Source organism: Tenebrio molitor, chromosome 8 (assembly GCF_963966145.1).
Source record: "Tenebrio molitor chromosome 8, icTenMoli1.1, whole genome shotgun sequence".
NCBI classification, from domain to species: Eukaryota; Metazoa; Arthropoda; class Insecta; order Coleoptera; family Tenebrionidae; genus Tenebrio; species Tenebrio molitor.
This window is the reverse complement of record NC_091053.1, coordinates 12,405,057-12,411,056: the sequence shown is the minus strand read 5'-3', so window position 1 is coordinate 12,411,056 and position 6,000 is coordinate 12,405,057.

The following is a 6,000-nucleotide window of genomic DNA, read 5'->3' as shown; positions in this document are numbered from 1 at the left end:
CAATCATTTTGATTTTAGTTACCATTGGGGACAAAATACTTTGGTCATCATTTTTTCGTCACTTCAAAAAGAAATTATGTAAACCAAGCATTAACGTCAAGTCAACATCGATGACAATTTCGAATTATTGACTTTTCTCTTGTCAAAAATATGCCACCTTCCACCGTTCAAAAATTTAGAATTGTCTCCCTCGTTTCTGAGGGATGTCCATGAACCAAATTGCCTTGTGGAAACCTTTTCAAGTTTTCCTCCTTGGAATTTCTCATTCAGTGGCCCATTTTTCGATATTTAATATTTTGCAATGACGAGTCTGACAGTGACAGTCAGTGGCAATGGTTGACAGTAAAAGATAAGGTTAACCATCCTAATGCTTGATTTACAACTTTATGTCACTCAAATGACTTTGACGACCAAAGTAATTTGTCCCCAATAGTACATATTTATTTTTTCTATGAAGCACACCGGTTATTTCGATTGTGTATTATTTTATTGAAGATTCAACTCACATATTTAAATCAAAATTTCGTTAACGTCTATCCATCACTGTAACTCTTTCGTGATAGTTTTATGCTGAACAAAATAAATTGGTGATTATTTTTGAAAGCAACTCTTTATAGTAACTAATAAATACGTTTCACATTTTTTAAAATAATGCGAATTGTGTCGATTTGTTGTAAAAATGCATAAAAAATGCATCAACTTTGCAAATCAATGCGATGTTCAAGTCAATTGTTATATTACTACTAATAATAATTTTTTTTTAATTAGCTATATAATTCAATTTTTGGAGACATGCTTTCTATTATCCGTTACAAAACTAAAAAACCACCAACCTAGAAAATACAACCGGCAACGTTGTATGCTTATAGTTGACTTTTGACATGGGGGAAATAGAAATGTTTGGTTACGATAATGTCAAAGATACCTTATGAAAACTATAAATAAAAATTCGATTTGTTGTAATCTTGTGTTATTTAAAAGATTTCATTGTTTTTGCGGCAGTTTGAAATTTTTTGGCACTCGCTTTTTGACATAATAAAGAGATCGATCAAAAGGTCTAGCTGGCATCCTAGTAATATAAAAGTTACCATTAGGACATTTAGTGTAATTTTAATTTTACCAACTTACTTCAACGGTTGTAGTTTTTAAATTTTGGCATGGAATACATATTTTTTTTTTTTGTTCGACACTGTCAGAATTTGAGAATTTTCTCCTGTGTGAACGGATTTTGATAAATTTGACAACTTGTCAAAACGAAACGTCAAGCTAATTTTAAAGATTTTTAGTGAGTTGGAGCCTTTAAGGGGCTCGTCGAACAAAAAAACGTTGTATTCAACTCGTTCTTGTGTAATTTGGGCTTTTTTGGCACTCGTGGACCTTTAAAATTCTCGTTAAACTCGAGTTTTAAACTGGTCCACTCATGCCAAAAAAAGCCAAAATTACACACGAACTCGTTAAATAAATAACTATTATTGCTTTCAACTGTCATAAATTCTCATTTTTCTCCTTTGTAAACTGCCTCCTAACTGCTCTAAAGCAAAAAATAGCAGATAACCAACCGTTGCCCTAGACAATACATTCAAAGTGACATTTCTTGAAAAATTTGTCAAAACTGTCAAAAGCAAATGCGAAATCATTTTTAATAGATTTGGAAGCTTTGGGGACGTCGTTTCAAACAATAAAAGTTTGTATGCAACTCGTTTCTGGGCAAATTGGCCTTTTATAATTGCTCTCGAGCCTTAAAATCCTCGCTACGCTCGTATTTCAATCTGGCCTCTCGGGCAATTAGAACAACCCAATTTACACAGAACCTCGTTGCATAAATATAAAGTCCATTCACGTTGGATTTTCCCTGCCAAATTGTCGTCACGTTGCAAGCCTGCGCCTCCTTTCCTAGTAATTTTTACATTATCATGTTTTATTCGTGATAGAGCGATTGAGAGCGATTTGACGTCTTTAATTTTGAATGTTAGTTTGACGTGTGAAATAAAGTCACAGATTTTTTAATAAAATTCTATTCCTGGGTGATTTTACCATGGCGAAAAGACAAAAGGTTAATTTTAAAATTGCGTTAACCTTCCACAACTGACGTAATGTGACGAAACCCGCAAGCTAATACGGACTCAAGAAAAAATAGCTTCAGTTCGAAAATTAATTAGTTAGAATCCTTTAATATTTAATGTATTGTATGTATTAACATGATTATAATCTATTTACGACCTTTATTGAGCAGTTTTAACAATACAACGTTATTTTAAAGGTAATATGTACTTACACCAAAAAGCTTAAATTAGAAAAAAATCATTAAGAATCAAAATACACCTTTCTTTTGTGGTATGCAATTGTAACAATACATTCTTGAAACGTCACAACCACAATCAAATCTCTGAATAACTGAAATTTTATTGCCAAATTTGTTCCATCATTTAGATGCATTCCTTACTTCCTTCGCTTCCAATGAAAGAAACTTCACACAATTTCCTATTGGGTTCATTTTCTATAACTTATTCTTGCTCCTCATCACTCATCATGTTAGTCGCAGAAGGTTAAGTAGGTAAATGTAGTCATTTAGGGTTTTTTCACTTAATCAACAACGCAAGCAGAAAAATACAACACCAGTAGGTAGGAGTTAGGTATTTTTTTTTATACCTATTGTATGTTCCTAATCCTATCATACCGATTAACAACTGACACTATTTTTAGTGCAAATGATAACAAAATGGATGTATTATATTACCTATTGTTATCCTCTAAAAATGTTAATAACAATATTTGAAAAACGACTGTTTCTTTGCTGACAGCGAATAACATAACCTCTACAGTCTACGAATGACTTGGTTACTTTATCAGCCCGTATTGGTGACATACACAGCTAAAGCATTTTTGAACTAAAAATCACACCGCCACAATATTGAATTATTTGACCTTGACTAGGAAAATCCAACGTGAATGGACTTTAGTTTGTTTTTTAATCAAAGAACCACAACACCGCAATTTACACCCAAAATAGAGGTGACAACATTGCACACTTTTGACCTAGGGTAAAAAATCTCATCATATAAAAATTGAGGTTATTAGAGATTTTAGTAGCAGAGCATGTTAATAAAGTTACTAACAGTTAATAACAACTAATTTGAGAGTTTAATAAATGTCTTACTTTGCGAAGTATTTCCAGGACACATTCAAATTTTAAATGCGAGTTTGCGTATTTTCAAGGACATTAAAAATGACAGGCGCTGGTGGGTATAGCCAATAGATATCATTAAATTCTCCAAATTTAGTAAAATTTTATATTTGCAAACCTAAATCAACAGGTCGTGGTTCTTTGATTAAAAAATACACTATAACTACCGGGTGATCAAGAAGGACTGTTTAAGTTGGCAGTACAATTAAGAAAATTTTTTAATTCGGTTATTTATAACACTGCAACCGGATATGTTTTGTTGGTTTATTTGACAAATATCTGATGTAGGTATAGCATTAACAACGACAAGCCATCAACAACCGAAAGTTACTCCTGTTATACGATTTAAAATACAATTCAGTGTTACCAACTTAAACAGTCCTATTTGATCACCCCGTATTATAACGCACAAAAACAAGTCAAAAACTGTGTTACTAAGTGCTTAAAATTAAGGAATTAAATGTTGGAATTGCCATCCCCCAGCTTGTTGACAATAAACAAGTCTATGGAGAAATTCCTCCTGTTTTAGTTTTATCTAGTTTTATCCCCGCACCCAGTCAAAATTAAAATTTCTATACGTTGTGTTTCTGTTAAATGAGCCATTTTCGAAAACGTTTTGTAAAACAAATAACACAAACGATTGAAACTGGCAGTACTATTTGTCTGTTTGATTTATATACTTGATTTTTTTACTTGTTTTTGTTCGTTATAAAATTTATTTTTTCCAATTTTTTTTTCTCAAAAATTTCGTAATATAAGATAACAAATTTTTTATTCTGTCGTTTAGACAATTAAAAGGGCTATCAGAATCAAGAAAAAAATAGGGGGTTTCTATTTAAAAAAATTCCGATGACGTCATCACTCGAAAACAAATGATTCCTTGGAATTTTGTTTGATATTAAAATATGTACAGTGCATTTTTTTTAACTGTTGCCATAGGGAATTGCATGGTAAAACTTATACCCCCTGTTAACTTTTGTTCTGATGAAAATATTCAAACCATTTTTGGAACAAAGTTGGAAGATTTTTTGAACTATCGGATAGATTACAATTCAATATCCTCAACTGTCGAAAAAGTTGTGAAAAAAATATTTGTACCACGCCGGAATAATAGTACGTCGAGCGGCCGCCAGAATAGCGTCCTTGTCGGCTCAACCAGCAACTGCCTATCCCCACTTTTGATTTTTGTCAGTTTCATTTAAAAAATAAATAACGAGATTTTCTGGTGGCTATGATTAAATTTCTTTATAAAAAAAAACAAAACGTAAAAACGTTAACGCACAAATAATTCAACAAATTAACAGAAATTATCAAAGGAATTGTTCGAAATGTTTTTCTTCGACTATTTTGTAAATGTCGCACTGGAATTTGGTCAGGTTGAGCCGACAGGAACGCTATTCTGGCGGCCGCTCGACGTACTATTATTCCGGCGCGCTTTAAAATATTTTTCATAACTTTTTCGACAGTTTAGGATATTGAATTGTAAACTATCCGGTGGTTTAAAAAATCTTCCAACTTTGTTCCAAAAATGGTTTGAATATTTTCATCAGAACAAAAGTTAACAGGGGGTATAAGTTTTACCATGCAATTCCCTATGGCAACAGTTAAAAAAAATGCACTGTATAAACTAAAATTGACCCGTCCAAAGATTTATTTTTTTTTTTAATTTTAATGAATTTATTTAGCCGATTTTGATATCAGAGGAGCTGTTAAATTATTGTCCTCGGATGACTCATTAGCTTCATTCAACGAAGATGTTGCTGAAAAACTTAAAAAAAAACATCCTTCACCATCTCGCGAACTTTTTTTCCCAGACCCTTTCAAACCAGGAGACATTAGTTTAATAGTCAATGAGCAAAACGTTCGAGAAGCTATCAATTCATTTCCTGCCGGTTCTTCACCAGGTTTAGATGGCATGAGACCACAATACTTGAAAGATATCATATCTTTGTCAGCGGGTGAAGCAGGTCAGAAGGCACTAAGAGCTTTAACCAAACTGTGCAATTTTTTATTATCTGGGCAACTTCCTTCAGAAATCTGCCATTTATTGTCTTTATGTGCCCTTAACAAAAAAGATGGAGGAATTAGACCGATCGCTATCGGAAACTGTTTGCGAAGATTGACCTCAAAGCTAGCCTGTTTTCAAAGTCGAAATATCGTAAATTTTATCTCCACACCAACTTGGAGTTGCAACTAAACTAGGATGCGAAGCAGCAATTCATACCACACGAACCTTTGTTAATAACGATCAAAACCGTGGCAAAGTTCTTCTTAAATTAGATTTCAAAAATGCCTTTAACTCAGTCGAACGGGATTGTATTCTGAAAGAAATCCAATGTCATACCCCACTTCTGTACCCTTATCTTTATCAATGCTATAGAAATCCTTCAACTTTATTTTTCGGTAATGATTTAATTTCTTCTTCTGTTGGAGCTCAGCAAGGAGATCCCTGCGGTCCCATGATTTTTAGTCTTGCCATTCAACCAATTATTTTATCTTTGGATTCTCAAATGAATATATGGTATTTAGATGATGGAACCTTAGCGGATTACCCGGAAGTAGTTTTATCAGACTTTAAGAAAGTTATCAATTTATCTCAGGAAATTGGCCTTGAATTAAACTTTAACAAATGCGAGATCTTTTGCTGTTCTGGAGACACAGATTTAAAAGTCATAAAGGAATTTCAAAATTTAGCACCAGGCATTAAAATCTGTGACAGAGAAAGTTTATCTCTTTTAGGCTCTCCAATCTTTGACCAAGGTTTCAAAAACACCGTCGAAAAAACTATAATTACAGTTGAAAATCTTTTAAACAAA